The 19,750-nt window shown below is 40.7% G+C and overlaps 1 protein-coding gene across 1 annotated transcript in view; it reads right to left on the bottom strand.

The window, feature by feature from the left end:
• LIFR (LIF receptor subunit alpha) overlaps window positions 1-15,227 on the bottom strand; it is an 82,977-nt gene extending 67,750 nt beyond the window's left edge. Inside the window, exon 1 of the mRNA XM_034960150.4 lies at window positions 14,889-15,227. The gene's annotated coding sequence lies outside the window, so the exon portion shown is untranslated. The remainder of the gene's footprint in view (window positions 1-14,888) is intronic.
• Window positions 15,228-19,750: the final 4,523 nt, after the last annotated feature.

Here is a 19,750-nt window from a genome sequence, read left to right as displayed (position 1 = left end):
CAAGGATCAGAAACAACAAAATGTATCTCTGTTTGAACAAAATCTTTTCTAATACATGAAAGATGAGTATTAGCAAGGTAAAGAAATTCAAGCTGTGTAAACAGAGTGAAGAGGCTGCTTTTATCACATGATCAACCGTACTCAGAGTGCTAATTCATAGGATGATGTCAACCTGGACAAAAGTGATATAGACAGATATCAAAAACTTCCGTTTTTCTTGGTATCTTCATTAATGAGTTGGATGAAGATATAGGAATCATATCCAACTTATCTGTGGATGGAAAAAAATGGGCAAAATAGCAAATATACAGGGTGTAATAATAGGATTCTAATAAACAAATCCAATAAAATAAATTCAGCATGGATGTCAGGGTCCAAAATGAAATGATAATGTTGATAACAATAACACATAGAAAATGAACAAATACAGATGGGAGGAGATATGATTTAGCAGCAACACACGGGAAAACCACAAAAAAAAGGTTAATAAGCTGGGCCAATATTGTAAGATGGCCATAAAAATATTAAGAAGGACTACTTTTTTGTCTTCTCACTTTATCAGACACATAATGTCTAAAATCGTGTCCTCCAGTGGTATTAAAATTGGAGGATTCATTTTAGTTTGAAAAATAAGTAGATAATCTAATATCAAAGTATTAACATGAAACATAAATTATGATTGTTGGTTTTATTACTGCCCAAGTCATCATAAATTCTTGCTCAATGTAAATCTTACTCTAGTAAATCCCATCTCACCATAAGTGCCAGCTACTACCTATTTCATAGAAGAAGTACCCACATGTGGGGACACTTGAACGTTTAGCAACTTGAGGGTAAGGCATCAATAAATCTGTGTTTGAGAGCTTTAAATAACAAATCCTTTTTTATTACGTAAGTTTAATCAGAAGCTTTATAAAAAGGACATGATAGAAGACGGTAGAGGCAGCATGATGCCTCTAGTTATGACTACCACTTGTGCCACTCCCTCAACTTTACCAGGTAAATAAGGACAAACCTCCAGAGTCGGGCCTAGTTGGGGCCTCTTTCCCTCAGCCTGCACAAATGCAATGCTTCTAACTGGTCTCAGGACTTCTGATCCTCCCATAGCACAAATTCAGTTTTGTATGCCTAGAATCCTCCATGGCTCTCCCTGGCCTACAGGCAAAGGTCCCAAGTTGAACATGGCATGAGGCTCTAGCTTTTTCATGCCAGCCTAAGTCCCCAGTGCCATCTCTGTGCACCTCCTCACAGTGGCCCCGTGCTTAAGTTCCACCAAATGTGTAAACATGTCAGGCTCTGTGGTGCCTCAGTGTTCCCGCACAGACAGATCATCTACCTGGAATGTCCTTCCCACTCCACTCTTCCTTGTCCCTTTAACAAATATCAACTCATCCTTCAAATTTCAGTGCGCACTGTTCCAAATCCAACCTTCCCCAGTGTTCTCAGGTCGTAATGCATATGCTTACATTACTACATATAATATTATATAGCAATGATTTATAAAACCATCTTTCTCACCAAACTGAGCACAATGAAGATTTCCCTGGGAAAAAATATGTGCAACAAATATGACAAGTGTCACTATACTTAGGATATACAAATGGCTAAAAAAGATGCTAAAGCAAGATGAATACCTTCAATAGAAATAAAAATATGCAACTCACATACTAAGAAATATAAATAGGCAATAAACATGAAAATGACGTGAAACCATATTTCTACTGATTGGAAAAGGTTAATAAGAATGATACTAGATACTACCCTGGACAATGTGGAGAAATTGGAACCCAACCTGTAGTTGTGTAAAGCCACAGGCCACGTGCTCCAGGGAGGCCCAAGCACTTAACCTGTACTCTCTCAACCCTCCAAAGAGGTTTGGTATTTTTCACATGGCATGCATGAGGAAATAGATTAAGTGACTTATCCAAAGTATTGTGGCTCGTAAGGAGCAAAGCCAGAATTTGAACCTAGACTTGCAATTATGACTCTAGAGTCTGAATTGTGAGCCATTATGTTGTCTTTCCAATTGAAAGCCTTTCACTCAATAACAGTAAGAATGATGAAGATAAACCAAGGCTACAAATATTTATCAAGAGCTCACTATGTGGTAGGCTCCATTCAAGCACTTCACATGCAACTTATGATCTACTTCTAGGAAATTCTCCTCAGGAGATATCAGACAAGATTTCAAAGGTGTGTTCACTAAATGCACTTATAATTTAAATGAAATAACCTGAATGTTCATCAATTTGGGATTGAGTAAAGAAGATGACATCTCTGCATGCATTCCAGCCCACTTCTCTCTTTCTGTACTCTTAATAATTTCTCAATCATGTTAATTAAAATCTATATGTGGTAATTTAAAAATTTATCTTACCCTTCCTTCTTCCCAGATTTATATGCCACTTTCTACCTGACTTTTCTCCAGATATACGTACAACTTGTCACCTGGAAGTCTCATAGGTGTCTTGAACTATGTCCAAAACTGATTGATTCATAACCCTCCTAAATTTGTTCTTCCCCTAACCTACACCCTCTCAAAATATAGCTAACTTATTCAAGCAAAAAAACCTAGCAGTCGCCCTTGAGTCATTCCTTTCCTTCCCTATCGGCCTCTACCCACTCCCCATGTACTACCAGCTGCTACACCTTCAAATGCATGCCGAAGGAAAAAACACCCATCATCCTCATTGCCACCCCCAAATTAAGCGCACCAACCTCTTTTGCCTGAACTGCTATAAGAGCCTCTGAAGTGGTCCTCTTGTTTCCAGTCTTGCTCCCCACCAATCCACTCCGCACAAAGCAGAACCTTTCAAAAACAGCCATCAGATCATGTCACTCCCCAGTTTAAAACTGTCTAGTGGATTCTCATTATAAGCACACCCCACTCTCTGTCCTGCATCCCCTTCCACACTCTTCACATACACGTCTCTCCTTTGGTCACCAGCTTCCAGTCTCCTCCAGGGCCTTCTTCCATTCCTCACATGCACCAAGCTTGATCCACCAAGGGCCCTGGCACTTGTCATTCCTATCATGGGGAATCACCTTCCCCTGACTCTTCTCATCATTCAAATTAACACTCACTTCCTCAGGAAGGCCTCTACTCATCACCTAGAAAGGGGGACAATTCCCTGCTTGCCTCCCTCCCCCAAATCCCGCACCACAACCACACACTGCTCACTCTTCCTTGTGGTATCCTATTTTATATCCTTCAGCGTACACATCAATACCTAGAGGTATCTATGCATACATAATTCCTGACTTATTGTCCCTCCCTCCCCACCAAGATGCTGAGCTCTATGAGTATCCAGTACTGAATATCCAGCATGACCTGAGAGTTCAGCATAGGTGGGGAGGAAGAGACAGAGAGCAGGCTCCTGTTCAGCACTCCTCTTCAGCGCTATAGCCCCCAACAGCTAGAAAAACTGCCTGGCACACAAAAAGTGTGCAGTAAATATTTGTTAAGTAAACTGAATAATGGATGAATAAACTGAATCTAGTGTGCAGTTATGCACCATGGAAGATTATTAATATAAGTTAAAAAACTTAAATCATGGCCAGGCACAGTGGCTCATGCCTATAATCCCAGCACTTTGGGAGGCTGAAGCCGGTGGATCACCTGAGGTCAGGAGTTCAAGGCCAGCCTGGCCAATATGGTGAAATCCCATCTCTACTAAAAATACACAAATTAGCCGGGCGTGGTGGCGGACGCCTGTAGTCTCAGCTACTCAGGAGGCTGAGACAGGAGACTCACTTGAACCCGGGAGGCAGAGCTTGCAGTGAGCCAAGATCACGCCATTGCACTCCAGCCTGGGTGACAGACCAAGACTCCGTCTCAAAAAAAAAAAAAAAAAATTAAATCATGTTACAAGACAGTATGTACATACCATTCCAACCACGGTTTAACATATTTGGAGATGTAGACATAAATATATGTGTGTGTGTGTGTGTGTGTGTGTGTATACACATATATATATGCACAGAAATTAATCTAGAAGGATATGTAACAGTGTTGCCTGGGGTTATCTCTGAATGGTGAAACTGAAATTTTTTTTTGTATTTTTACTTACATTCCCTGAGCTTCCTTAATTTTTATAAAATGAGCATGTTTACTTTTATAATTTTTAAAAAGCTACTTATGTTTAAAAAAATAACAATCCAGGGCAGGGCACGGTGGCTCACGCCTGTAATCCCAGCACTTTGGGAGGCCGAGGTGGGCGGATCACGAGGTCAGGAAATCAAGACCATCCTGGCTAACACAGTGAAACCCTGTGTCTACTAAAAATTCAAAAAATTCGCGGGGCGTGGTGGCGGGCGCCTGTAGTCCCAGCTATGTGGGAGGCTGAGGCAGGAGAATGGCGTGAACCCGGAAGGTGGACCTTGCAGTGAGCCGAGATCACGCCACTGCACTCTAGCCTGGGTGACAGAGCGAGACTCCATCTCAAAAAAAAAGAAAAAAAAAAAAGAAAAAATCCAATGTAAAATCAAATAATGGATAAATCACAAAATAAAACCAGCTAATAAAATGAACAAATATTTTATTTCCTAGTATTCAAATAAATGTGGAGAAAATTCAACTGTATCAAAAGTCTTAAAGATATTTAGTTGTTTTGACTCAATAAACCAATTTTAAGGGAAGAATGTGAAATTTATTGGAGAAGGGGAAAAATCCAGCTTTATGCTTAAATATATTTACTGTAACTTTAATTACGAACTGGAAAAATTTAAAACAATGTAAATGCTCAAGTTATGGTTCATCCAGAGAATAAAATGTTATATACAGTCATCAATACATACTAAAGAATTTTTAGCAACATGAAGAAACATATATACGCCATTACATGAAAAGATAAGGAACAAAACTGAATATCCAGTATGACCTGAACTATATGAAAAAAGTGAAGGAAAAGATGGGCAAAGAAATGTTACCTACCATAGTTTAAAAGTGGCAGGCTTTGCCTTTAGATGTGTTTTGTTTGAACCATATACATAAAAAAAACGAAATTTAAAAACCCTTGAATTATTTGTCAATATTGCAAAATGGAGTGTTTAAAAATCAAAATTAAGAAGCTCTGGAAATACTCATTCCACATCTCACAGGATAACAATCAACTCCAGGTAAGAGCAGTTACTCCTTCCTAAGAACATGTGTTCTGGAGTTTTTCATAGTTCTCACCTTTCCTTACTGGTCTTCAAAACTGAGACAAGTTCCAGTTGCCATTTACCATCTAGATTGTCAATGTTGTCTATCTTGCAGTACAGTTAAAGAGAAAGTGACATATTTCTGATTGTCTCTATATCAAAAGCATAAAGACAAAAGGCAGGACAGGCCCACTTCTGCCATTTATGTAACGTCCACTGTCCCTGTAAGCATTTGAGTTTTTGATCCCAGCAATGCAGCCTGTGGAATGCACTGAGTTCAGCACTCACAGCTTTGACTATTTGTGAGCTGAAAAAGTTTCAAAACAGTCATCTGTAATTTTATTGAAGCTGGCCTTCAGGAAAGGGTGAGTTGGCAAAGTCCTAAGTCTAGCCAGCGACCCAATGTCTACATGTCAACACAGCTTGGTTGCTCTCCAGTCACCATTACATACTCAGTGCAGCTCATACAGTGTTTCTTTGTGAAAAGTAAATCCCCAACACCCCCAAAAGAAAGCTAACTGCCAGTTCCAGTGGGGGCAAGGGGAGTAAAGTCCATGTAAAGCAATGGTATGGGGTAGAACAATGTGAGATAGAAGTAATATGTATCTATATGTACAATTTGTCACCTGCAAGTCTTGTCACCTCCAGTGTGATGAGATAGATAGAATACATATCTATATGCACAACTTGTCACCTGCAAGTCTCACACGTATCTTAAACTGTGTCCAAAAATGATTCTTGATCCATAACTCTCCTAAATTTGTTCTTCCCCTAACTTACACCCTCTCAAAATATGGCTAATTTATTCAAGCAAAAAAAGAAGTAAAATGGTGACTTTGCTGTTGGTTACACAACCTGTGATGTAACTTATCCTACCATGAATTCTACACAGGAACATGAAAACATGACTCAAGAAATTTTCTTTTTTTTATTTGGCCGTATGAGGAAAATAAAATGCAAGCTCAGTATTTGTCATAGATTCCAAGACGTATCTTTCACGACTACTGAGGGTCTACATGTTATCAAAATATTTAGAACAGTTGCCAACTTTAAAAAAAAGTCCCTACATAAAACTAATTACAAAACTAATGTAGTTTTACACACTGTCAAATGGAAACATTATTTTTAAATATAGTCATGTGTGCTTAATGACAAGGATACAGTTCTGAGAGACGTGCTAGGCAATTTTGTTGTTGTGTGAACATCATAGAGTGTACTTACACAAACCTACATGGTATAGTCTACTAGACACCTAGGCTATATGGTATAATAGCCTATTGCTCCTAAGGCTATAAATCTGTGCACCGTTACTGTACTGAATACTGAAGGCAACTGTAACAGAACGTAAGTATTTGGGTATCTAAACATAAAAAAGGTACAGTAAAAATATAGTATCATAATCTAATGAGACCACCATCATATATATGGTCTGTTACTGACCTAAACATCTTTCTATGGTACACGACTATAAATGCTTTATTGCCACTCTCTCTCAGTAAGATCATGTGCTAGAATTTCTCAAGTGGGATTGCCATAAATTCCATGCATCCTAGATTTGCTAGGAGGAGCTCATTTTCAATAATTTTACAAAAGATAATCTCAAAAAGGCATGAGGTCATACTTAAGATAATGAAAGATTATCCTTCACAGAAGATATATAGTAGCAATTTTAAGCCTATTAACCTAGGATATTCTCACACTTGTGTAATGTAAGTCATCACTAAATCATTCATGAATGTCAACGAAGTGAAATAACCTAGCATGTTCCTCATATACAGTAGTTTGTTGAATAAGCAGGAGGCAATGTTTGTGTTCAGTAAGATGTAACATCACAACAAAATTCCTTTTAAAATCAGAGGAGAGGAAATGAGAACTACTTGATACTTAACTGTAGTTAACTATCTATTTATTGAGTGGGCCTCCTGGCTTTGAACCACACTGGTCACTTCCATATGTCATTCACAGGGCAGAGACATGTGTGTCCAGGACACTGCTGCAAATCTGATGCCTACCTAGTGCCTGTTAAAGAAAAGGCACTCAACAGTGACTTGAATGACTCACATCCCACTCTAACACCTCTATAAAAGGAAAGAAAGATCAGACCCTGACCTTCAAAAATTTATACAGGACTATTCAAGACAACAACAGAAAAAGAAGAAAAATGCCTTCAATTCAAAATAAAATGTATTGGCAATGGAAGGCATTTCAGTTTTAAAGTAAATAAAACTCGACAAAATATTTCCCAGTGACCAGAAGCAACAAAATAGTTTGTCAGAATGCCCTGAAATGCTTTCTGTAACAGTTTGATAAAACTTACATAACACAATTATTCTGCTTGGAAATTCTGTATTAAGAATAGAATACTGGCTTTAATCACCATATCAGATCAGTGAGATCAAGGTAACGTTTATTAAATACTACATGTGGGCACCGTGAGCTGGATATTATTATCCCCATTTCACAGATAAGGAAATACAAAACTTGCCCAAGTTCACACAACCAGTAGTAGCAAATGGGAAATGGGATCCGATCCAAGACTCTTCACCACACGGCATGCTTTATGTGTGGGAAATCCAGGAAAGTAAAAAGAATAACAGTCAATTGTAATTTCCACACATGAAAGACAGTATCACCTAACATTCGGCCTATAGTCTTCCTGGCATTTTACTACATAATATGTAGAAAATTGTACACACACACACACACACACACACACACACACTCCATAAGCAAAAACAAGGATCAACGTACCCATATGTTTTACAATCTGCTTTTTCAGTTTACAAATATTGAGTATCTTTCCACATCTATAAATATTCCCCTACATCACTGTTAAAGAAAGGGTATTCTATCACATGTATGCACCACAATTCATTTAATGAGTCCCCCTATTATTGAGCATTTAAGGTGTTTCTAGTTTATAACTATTATAAACAAACTTACAGGCTGGTTACAGTGGCTAACGCCTATAATCCCAGCACTTTGGGAGGCCGAGGCAGGCGGATCACGAGGTCAGGAGATTGAGACCATCCTGGCTAACATGGTGAAACGCATCTCTACTAAAAATACAAAAGATTAGCCGGGCGTGGTAGCGGGTGCCCATAATCCCAGCTACTTGGGAGGCTGAGGCAGGAGAATGGTGTGAACCCAGGAGGCGGAGCTTGCAGTGAACTGAGATTGCGCCACTGCACGCCAGCCAGGGCAACACAGCGAGACTCCATTTCCACACACAAAAAAAAACTTACAAAAATTATTTTTGCAAATTAGAGGAGGGTTTTTTTAAATGTATTTTTTTGTGGTGGTCACTAGAATCTGGAAGTGAGTTTTTTCCAAATTTCAGAGGACCTCCCTCCAGATTTTGGTACATCCCAGTAAGTAGGCTTCTTAAGAATCACTGCGAGGAGAAAGGTATCGACAGGAGTATGGTGCACAAATGCACTATAACCACTCCTAAAGACTGGTCTCTGTACACATGCTTTATTGTTTCTCCTTCGTTTACATTGCTAGCGGTGCACATGCCTGACTAAGGGACGGGGCACATTTTTGAGGCTTCTGATGAGTAATACAAAATTGCCCTCCTGTAAAGTTATAACAATTGAAACACCCACCAACAGCATTTGAAAGTGACAATTTCCAAAATCCTCCAGTTGACTAGATTTGGTTTTAAACAATCATATCCCCATACGGCCATAAATTTTTAAAATAGCTGAGCTATTGATAAAGCACAACTGAAAAAAAAACAGGGAAAAATTCAAATAATAAATGCTAGATTTTAAAGCATCTGTTTTCAAATACAAAATATAAAACTTAATGATACCAGATACCAGTAGGCTGAACTTTACGGAATGGCTTTAGAAAATCCAGTGATAACAGACTTTGAAAGGTACCAAGCTAAGATGTAAAACACTGCACCTTCGTTTGCCTGTCTGGCTTAAGAGTTTGGGTTTTAATAGCAACATGCTCTATTTTTCTAACAAGAAACTCATTAAACTGTATATTCTTTCAGATTGTATAAGTACTGTCTTATAGCTAACATGGCAATCTGAAGTTCTTAAAATTCCTTTAGATAATCACTTATTCAACAAATATGTGAATGTCTACTATAGACTAGGCACTGTTCTAAAGCTAGGGACACGGTGGTAAATCTCGCAAAAGTTCCTGCCCTTGAGGAGCTGTTGGTTCTAGAGAAGAGTTGAGAACCCTGCACTTAGAGTCCGAAGATCATGGTTACACTGCCAATCAGGACTCCTGGATTCTTCGGCAAATTATAACACCACCTCTGGGTCTAAGTTTCTTTATCTTAAGAAGCTGACCAGATGGATCTGAAGGGCCTTCCAGCTTTCAATCAAGTTATCTACTTTACTTGATTTTTGTTTAAGTGCTTAATTTTCTATTATTCATAAGAGCTTTGCATTTTAAGCTCTAAATAGTTTTTCCACAAAATCAGACTCTCCCAAAAGAACAATTTTACATTTACAGTAAAATTGTGGTGATCCAGGCAACTTCAAGGAATAAATGTAGGATGAAGTTCCAGCAAGAAGAAAATGTATGCTCCTAACTTTAACTGTTTCTATGGAGATGTTTTTGCAATGGTCTTGCCTCCTTCACCTTTGTACTGCATTATAAACACTAAGGCATGAAGCATGGCACGGCTGTGGGTCTCCAGGCCCGTTGCATGGAAACAGCTGGCATCCTGTCCCCATGCAGCAGGCACCTTAGTGCTTACTGTGGCACTCGGGTGTCCTCAGGGGCTGCAGCCTAAAGTCCTGGTGGCGATTCTCATCTCTCTCCCACTCACCTTACCTCCAACTCGACAGGTAAAACAATTCTGCCTGAAGTCTACATCTCACTGCCCCATTAGTATTTCTGTCACCTCTTGCTATTTTCCACCAGATGTTCCACCATTCAACAGTCCTCGGATTCAGGGTGTCTTTGGAGAAGCCCACTTTGGGGAGAAGTTAAAAGAAGGTATTGCAAGAGGCCTCAGTATTCCAAGGCATTCTCTGGAAGAGCACCACACATACACTTTAGGTAGTGATATCACCGCCTTGTGGCCTCTAAGGATACTGCCGCTTAGTAATATAGCATATATACAATGATTCCAATTCTTTCTCTGTATCTGCCTTACAAACCAGAAGAATGATTGGAAGCCAAGATTTTCACCTCTGTGCAAAAGTATAGAAAAAATCCACCTACCAGAAGTTTTTCCTCAACTTCCAACATGAAAGCATAGAATAGTATCTCCCAAACACCTATCTTTGCTCACCTGAGCAGTATCAGCAGCAACATCCTATAAGAATGCATGTGTTGTCATTTTAGACAACGTAAGACAAATTTGCAATTCCCATATTTCACAAAAGGAAAGGTAAAGGAATTGGTAAAAGTACTTTAACTCGGGCATCTAAGCCTCTAAATTTACCCCAACTGGTAGGTGTTTCTACTCTTTTACTGAAGAGCTTTTGCTATATCAGGACAAAAGGACACAGGCTTCTTTACTGAAGACTGAGGACCTAAAGAACCCTCCTTTACATATAATTTGCACAGAACTTAAGAGAAACAGTTGGAAATAAAATTGTCTTAAGTAGAAACTGCTTATTATGCTAAGTTATTAATTGATTAAGATAGGAAATAAAAAAGTTAAAAACCATCATTCTGGAAGATCACAACACTTCTAATATGGAACAGGAGTCCAAAAGTCACAGGAGAAAGATGTAGATTCTTATTAGACATCTATAACAATTGTTTGGCATAAAACTCATTTCCCAAGTTTTCAATTAATATTCAGAATGACAGATTAGAAGTTGGGAAAAGGAAATGCCACAAATTATTGATATTCCCTATAGGGCAGGCACACATTCCTCCTGTGAGAATAAAAGTACCTACATATATTTTATCTACTCATTAGTCTGTCATCTGGCCCAAAGAATTAAAACATTCAATACACACACCCACACACAAAAGGCATCTTTGAACTCTTACACTTATACAAATGGCTATTCCACGGAAATAAAAGATAAAAATGCTCACCTTTCTGAAAATCTCTCATAAGTCACTATAATTTACTGAAAAGGTTTGTTTTTAAGGTTTTACACTTGAATTTCATGGAAGAGCAGTCAAGTGTAATTGACTTAAAGCAATAGTTTGACAAAAGTGATAATTTGAAAGAAAAGTGATTAACAGTATAACCGATTGGCTGATATCAAAGGCCAGAGCCAAGCTGGAAAACTAAAAGACTCCCGAATCTAAGTATTTTGACCAAAAGCAGGTAAGATTATTTCGTAAACTCTCTAATTATTCATTTACTCAATAACTATTCATAGCCCACTATGTGATGAAGGTGGTTCCTGGTGCTGCAAATGCAATGGGTAACAAGCAGATGTGTTGCTAGCCCCCTGGAGCTTCCAGCCTATAGAGGAACTCCACCACTCACATCTTTCCCACTTCTGTAAACATTTCTTGACATGCAACACATATGGGCACCAACCGCAGCCCACTCTTCTTCTGCCTGCAGCTCTCTCCTTTCCTTTCACCAACTCCAGCCACCGAGGCGGTCCTCTGTCCCTCAGGTATGCAAGGCTCAGTCCTGCTCCAGGGCCTTTGCACTTGCCCTTCCCTCTGCCTAAGCCACTCTTCTTTCAGATCTCCAAAATCATAGGCTTCTTCCCCCTCATTCAACTCTCAGCTCAGACTCCTCCACCCCAGAGAGGCTTCTCAGGCCACTTGATGTAAAACAGCAGCCCACATCCTGTCCCATTCTGCCATGCAACCCTGATTGCTTTCTTTCGCAGCACTTAGCACTATCTAGTCACCATCACTTATTGTATCTTTGCTTCTTATCCATCTCCTTCGCTGAGATTATAGCAGGGTCTGTCTGTCCTGTGCAGTGCCATAATTTAGTCCCTAGAAAGTTGTCTGGAATATTAACAGATGCCCAATAAACACCTATTTCAGAACAAATACAGACAACGTTAGCAGTTTTGTATCACAACAGTACCAAATAAAAGGCAAGAGAATGCCTTAAATTCTAAGAGGAGTTTGGACCATTTAAACTATATATATATATATATATATATATATATATATAATATGTATGTATATATTTTAAAAGATTATGATAGCTTACACTAGTCCTAAAAAATAGCCCTCAAAAATAAGCATAATGAAAATACTGAAGCTCAACATTGGCTAATGTTCAAGCTTTATAATGTATTAGGCTCAATTTCTAGCATTAGCATTACTTTTACAATTTATTCTTTTTCAAGAGCATGCTGACGAGACCCCAATTTTTTTGTTTTAAAGAAAAGCAAGAGCTAAATATGTTTTAAAAGCATCCATCCCCTTAAAAGTTATTAATCCCATCATAAACTGTAAAATCTGTAACCATATTATACTAACATTAAAATATAAGATACTGGTGATAATCTACAGAAGGCAGGGATTTGAGTGCCTAATGGCAACCGAATTTTATGAAACATAAACTACCCTCATCTTCAATTTAATCAAAGGTACAAGCTGCCTCTCTACGTTCAAAAATATTTAAACACTTAAGAATTTTTCCTCAGATTATTCTTTAAAATGTGTATCTGTTCCTTCTTTTCTTTTGTTAAAACAAAGAGCCAAGTTGTTACCCAAGGAATAATGACTTTAGTTACTGACCATCATGGCTCCCACTTCACAGCAAAGATGCCAAAGACTCTTAAGGATTACTGTGAAGTTATATAGAAGCAAACAGTGTATGCTGGGGAGAAGGCACACTTATTTCCTGGAAGGTGATATAAAGAAACAAATGACTACTGCCTTTAGGCCTTTGGGAATAACCAAATCCACTTAAAAACCTCAAAAACTAATGCTTTACAATTTCATAGCAAATTATTAGAAACAACCTACATATATCACAATGAAGAGATTAAATAAATTATGGTCCATCCCTAATGGAGTACTCAGCAGCTGTTAGAGAATGAGGCAGATTCTCTTAGATACCAATGGAGACTGCCATGATTTAGTACTCTGGGGAGGGAAGCGGGGCAGGGGGAGCTGGTGCAGAGTATACAATGGGTCCTCATCTTTAGGAATACAAACAAAAAGAACACGTACAAAATGTTTACATGAGCATAGGCTATGTCTGGAAAGACATACACAAGGAGCCAGTAGCTGTGGAACATGATGGGAGAGAGGTATACTCCGTATCTTTTATATCTACTGAATCTTCTCCAGTGTGAATAGATTACCTGCTGCACAATTAATGTAAGAATAATGCACACTATTACCAACATATTTGTCAAGGATGACCATTCAGAAGCAAATTTTTCAAAAATCACAAAAGTTTTGCTCCTTCAACAGCAGAGTCCCTGATTCTCATTCCCCAGAAGAGAATACAAGTCTCCACTAATCAAGAGGCTTGCTAGTGATCTCACTCACCTATTACAAAGCAAAGAAGTCTCAATTCAATTCTTGAAGAGGAAATAGCTGCTCCGATCACCTTGAGAACACATCATATATTTAAATTGAGCTTGCAACTAACTCCCTAATGAAGTTTCCAAATGAACAGTTGCCCCTGACTATAAAGCATAAAGTCAACGTAGAAGACAAGTAAAAGAATGGTCTCGTGTTTTTAAAAAACACACTATACTTAGGCTTCCTTTTCTCTGCCAGGCTTAGACAAGAAACTCTCTGGTAACAGTGAAATGTAATTTCAGATCTGTGGCAAAATAATCATGTAAGGGGGAGGGCAAGTAGCATTCGCGCTGAAAAAACTCCTTGGTTTTTCCACTTGTGAAAAGGAAAGGTTTGCCTTAAATTTAATTTCTGTACCATTTCTGGACCCCTGCCTAAACGATACTACTATATCACATTAATCTTACTTCAAGCAAATACTTTTTAAAATTAAAAACTAATCTGAAACTGAACAGGAATCGGAAGACAAACTTTAAACTGAAACTTTTCTGTTGAAAGAATGTATCTTTTAAAGACACATAAAAAGAAATGCAAAGAACCGATTTCCATATAAATGCCACTCAATAACAATACAGGTTATAACAATATTTGACTGCATTAAACATTCAAAAAGGAACACAAAGATACCCAACTGCAAATAGAAGACCTCATATATTTTTGGTAGCGGAATGTGGGGGGTGGGGGGCAAAATTACATTAATTCAGATTAATCATGTAAATTCAGAACACGTGATGTGCAGTTTTGTGTCGCTCAGAACTCCTGAATCCAGCTTTGTGCTTTTACACAACGTAACAGAAATGGCATCTTTCACAAAGCCTAACTTTGACCTCCAACACTTTAACTTTGGGTTTAACCAGTACACCACCTTCGGAAGTTAGCACATAAACATACAGGTAAGTCAAATGCACTACGGATACAGAAAGGACGAGGAACAGGTTTAAAGGGGAGTTGAAGCAGAGGGGCACGAAATCACCTGGCAGGTCACCTCTCCGAAGGAAAAACATTTCAAGCTCCCTCCCATCCCCCAGGTAACCTCTGGCCTCAGAACTCACTGCCCTGCGTGGGGCAGAAGTTCTGGGCGCTGGAGTCCGCGTCCCCCAGGACACGAGGGTGACCCAAGGGCGCGCGGAGAGCGGCGGGACCCGGAGCGGCGCTCTCCGGGGTCACTCCCCTAGGACGCTCCGCAGAGCTGGGAGCGCTGCCCCACCCCGCCCGGGCCGCCCCTGGGGACCCCGCTCGGGGCTCCGCGGCTCCCCTGCTCCGCGCCGCGCCCACCCGCCCCCAGGACTCACGGTACGCTCCCGCGCCGCTATCTTGCCATCCCCTGCCGCCGGCTCTGTAGCCTCGGCCGCCGCCCCGGGGCTGCCCAGATCCCGCAGCCGCCGGGGGCAGGAGCCGCCAAGGAGGGGGCCGGGCACAATGCGCCGCCGCCTCCGCAGCCGCCGTCTCGCCTCCCCTATGTCGGCGCGAGGCTGCTTGAGGCGGCCACGGGCGAAGGGCGGCCCGCTGCGCTCCGCGAACCCCGCGGGCCGCCGCCGCCGCCGCCAGAGCCTCCCAGAGGCAACGGTAACGGCCACCGCCACGGCCGAGTCGCTCCAGCCGGGACTGCGGCGCGCGGAGGCGGCGCCTGCACGCCGCTCGGCTGGGGGCGCAGCGGGCCCAGCCCCGCCCCTGACCCGCCCCTGCCCCCGGCCCCGGCCCCGGCCCCGGCCCCGCCCCAACCCGCGCGCCCCCGCCGATCCCCGGCCGCGCGCCCGCGCGCGCGGGTGCTCCAAGTAGTCGGAGGAACGCGGCCGCGCGACGGGCCCCGGACGCCGAGGGTGGTGCTTCCTCCGAGCCTCCGGTGGTGAGGCCGCTCTCAGAAGGTCATGGAAGCGCAGGGGAGAGCGAGGCGGCCGAGCCCAGGCAAATCCTCGAGAAAGGCCGAGTGCGCGACGGCTCTGCGGGGAGGACCGCGCCTCCCCGAATGCTGCCGCTGCTGCCGCTGCAAACAGTGCCTTGAGGAGAGGAAAGCGGGGAACCGTGTTTTCGCCGCCTCTGTAACCACTGCACACAAGAAAACCAGCTTCTGGGAGAGGGGGATGATTGTTGGGACTTTGCGAATTACCTAAACAGCCCAGGGCCGAGGCGCCGCCGCTCGCGTCCTGGTCCTCCTGCCGGGTGTGGGGCTCCCCTGCCCGAGATGGCCAGCGGGCGCGCCAAGACTATCCTGGAGCCATCTAGTCTTGCCTCCGAGGCGGGGTGGGCTTATTTGTGCGGAGAAGAAACGGATCTCTTAATGGGGTGAGATTTTTCCTCCGTACATTGTTCCCATTTCCGCAGTTTCACTTGGCCTCGGTTTTCTAGCAGAGTAATCACCAAATGAGATTAGCTGGAGAGCGTTTGATGGCGCAGAATCACGGCCTGAAGATGTTTACGCTGTATGCCGGACGCGTTTGATGGTGTTCTCTTCGGCACAATTAATTTTGCAAAGTTCAGAAATGTGCCAGATACAGCCCCTGGCACGCAGTCAGGACTCTACAGACACACCTTGAGTAGGAAACAGGCTTGTTTGTTTCATCTGTGATTTATGTGATGCACCAGCACCAAGGCCAACGTGTTTTTTAAAGACCTTTCGATGAAACTCCAAAGCAATTTATAAATTGGCAAAATGAAGCTTGTTTTGTAAAATAACTCTTCCTTGTTGATCATGTAATTAAATGGGCAACAAAACACCTGAAAGGACATTTACTGAAAAGTAGACTCCCAAAACAAAAATATGTATTTCACAGCTAGATACGGTCGCTATTAGCGTCCTAATGGCCAACTCCATCCATGTGCGTATTTTGAACACTAAAAACGCCTCCTGTTACCCCTAAGACCTTGTTTGGATAACATTTTTCTATTATAAGTACTCGAAACCAACCCAATTTAAGATGTTTACCCTTATTCTTGAGTCCTTGATGGTTTGGGAAATTTATCATTATTCATATTGCACAATCCTGTCACTGTCTTTTCCATTAGGCACAGTGCCTAAGGTCAACAATATTTTTAGAGGCCCACAAAAAATATTTTAATTTCTTTTCAAATCAGAAGGAAAAAAAATTTAGGTTTAAGAAAGTATTTTAATATATATTAATATATTTGTTTTTGTGCTAATACAATCTTAAAATGTATATATATGTGTGTGTGTATATGTATATATATTTTAATGGAGTAAGGGGATCAACGAAGGCAAAAAGGCCTAGAGCCCAAGAAAAACATGATGTGGCCCTGTTGCCTAGGGTTGAAAAATACCATTCCATGAGAAGAATTTAGTTTTAAGAATATTACATAAAATGCTCATTTCTGTGGCCTTGCTATAATAGAAAGATGGAGATTCAGAGTAGTGATAATGGCTAACATCACCTGATACACACCATGTGTCCATTACCTCTTAATCCTCACAGCACACCTGTGAAATAGGTACTATTCTCACACTTAGGGGGTAATGCAGGTTTTGTGGGGCCTGCAATTTATGCAATTTGGGTGGTCCTCTTAAAAGAAAAAGCAAATACTGTGTATTAGTCCGTTCTCACACTGCTATAAAGAACTGCCCGAGACTGGGTAATTTATAAAGGAAAGAGGTTTAATTGACTCACAGTTCCACATGGCTGGGGAGACCTCAGGAAACTTAACAATCATGGTGGAAGGAGAAGCAAGTACCTTCTTCACAAGGAAGCAGAAAGAATTGTGAGCGGAGGAACTTGCCAAACACAAAACCGTCAGATCTCGTGAGAATTCAGTTACTATCACGAGAACAACATGGGAAAACTGTCCCCATAATCAAGTCATTTCTCTCCCTAACAAGTGGGGATTACAATTCAAGATGAGGTTTGGGTAGGAACACAAAGCCTGACCCTATCACACAGCATGTCCAGGCTGCCCCAGCACCACCCAATAGAAGGGAAAATGGCAGAGGGAAAGTCCTAGCGGAAAGAGACCTCAGTCTCAGCTAATTGTGGTGACAATATATTGCTTTTGCAAATTGTACATAAACATATGACCAGGTGAATGTATCGCCAAGGCTCCTGCCAAGGCCTGGGATGGAGGTCTAGAGAAGATGCCCAGAAGTTTATGCTGTGTGAGCTTCACAGAAGACGTGCCTTCCATGTATACCCATTTTGCAGGTAAGAAATTTAGGAATTTGCCACAGCTTCTAAGGAACACCACATTCCTTACACCATACTGAGGTACAATTTGAAGAGTTGCGGTATACGCACTGTTTCATGAGAAAAAACGGAGTTTCTGTAACAAAGCAAGAGCTTTAAAAATATGTTAGCAATATTTGACCAGGCCATAACCCAGCTTGGGGCACCTGACTGCTGTCTGTGCTGTCAAGAATAAATTTTTCTTATCTGTTGTGTAAAAATCTGAATTAATCCATATGGACTCCTGAAGGAATTTCAGCTCAATTTCAAGTCTCGTGGATTGAGACTATTTTTACTTACTTTGTCATAGACCAGTCTATGTTGTAAATTCTAATTTATATAATATTTACTTTTTGCAATTTCATGAAGTGTTGCAAAATAAATATCAGAACAAGAACGTACTTTTTTTGATGCTTATATTGCATAATACAACGAGCCTTATCTCCGTAAGTGTTTGTTGAATAAATAAAATAATGAAACAGAGTAAGTCACAAAACTAGAAGTAAAAGTGTAGGTTTTGTTACAAGCTAAAATTGAATGGGACTGAAGTAGCAAAATGTTGAGCTGTAAGTACTTGCTGGATAAGCAGAATTGACTTCTTAGTTAATTATTTTGTGCTAAACGTCTGTGATCTTCTTCCCAGCTACTGGCTCTTCTTTCTGTTTTTGTTTTGATAATTTATTTTCATTTTTGTAAATGCTATTGCATTTGAAATGCATCATTACATAATAATGTTTAAATGAAACAAAAATCATAGTCACACCTGTAATGAAAGTTCTGGAAATGAAACGCTTTGTTTTTTGAACAGATCAATTACTCACAGAAACAGCAACCTTGAGTTGATGGTGGTTTTTTCATTAAATCACCTACATCTTGACCCTTAAACAGGCTTCTCTTTATGTGTGATCTAATATATATAGTGTTTATCAGTCAGCAGGAGAAGATATGGCTGTGTTCCTGGAATAAATTTTGGAAGCAAAAAAAAAAAACATTCTACAAATTAAGCATAGTTTATTAACTGGTGAATAATTGAAATGAGTGAAACTGTTTTTCATTTTAAGCCTGACTGATAAATGTAGACTTAAATTGGTTTATTTTTGAGCACAGTGTTGGACAAGATTCAAAACTTTAATTATATCCCTGTAACATGAAGACATTTGAGAGTAATCAGCTAATTTTCTCTAGATTTTATGTTCTTTACCCAAAGTGGTTTGGAATGCTATTTGAGAGACATGAAAAATATGACAAAGACCATAAAAAATAGTATCTGCTCAAAATTCTGTTTAGGATATTCTCTTTTAGATGCAATGATTTCAGGGTGCTATGTCAAGTAATTTGATAAATTATATCTCTAGCTTGGCCCCAACAGGATTGCATTTTGTCTTTTTTTTTTTTTTTTTTTAGGCAGAGTCTTGCTCTGTCATCCAGGCTGGAATGCAGTGGCGCAATCTCGGCTCACTGCAACCTCCACCTCCCAGGTGCAAGCAATTATCTGCCTCAGCCTCCTGAGTAGCTGGGATTACAGGTGTCCGCCACCACGTCTGGCTAATTTTTTTGTATTTTTAGTAGAGACAGGGTTTCACCATCTTGGCCAGGCTGGTCTTGAACTCCTGACCTCATAATCCACCCACCTCGGCCTCCCAAAGTGTTGGGATTACATGCATGAGCCACCACGCCCAGCCTGTCTTTTGTTTATTTATACCGTGCCTTCTTCCAAAAGGGACTTAAGGTGGTTTATTTACAATGAAAGACAAATATTTTTTAAAAAAGAAAAGTTGAAATTCTGGCTGAGACAAACAATAGTATTTGAGCATAAAACTGAGCCCAAGCTTCCTCATAGCAGTGAAATAGGGGAAATGAAGGTTTGCATAGCTTTCATTGTCAAGTGGAAGGAGTCCTACAGTTTCATCAAGAGAAAGCCTTTCCTGACCCAGTCTCTGGGAAGAATTTGTCTTAAGGGTACTTATCTGAGCGATACTCACATA

This window comes from Pan paniscus, chromosome 4 (assembly GCF_029289425.2).
Source record: "Pan paniscus chromosome 4, NHGRI_mPanPan1-v2.0_pri, whole genome shotgun sequence".
Classification (NCBI taxonomy): Eukaryota; Metazoa; Chordata; class Mammalia; order Primates; family Hominidae; genus Pan; species Pan paniscus.
The sequence above is the reverse complement of the archived record's forward strand: the minus strand, read 5'-3'. Positions and strand labels throughout refer to the sequence as shown.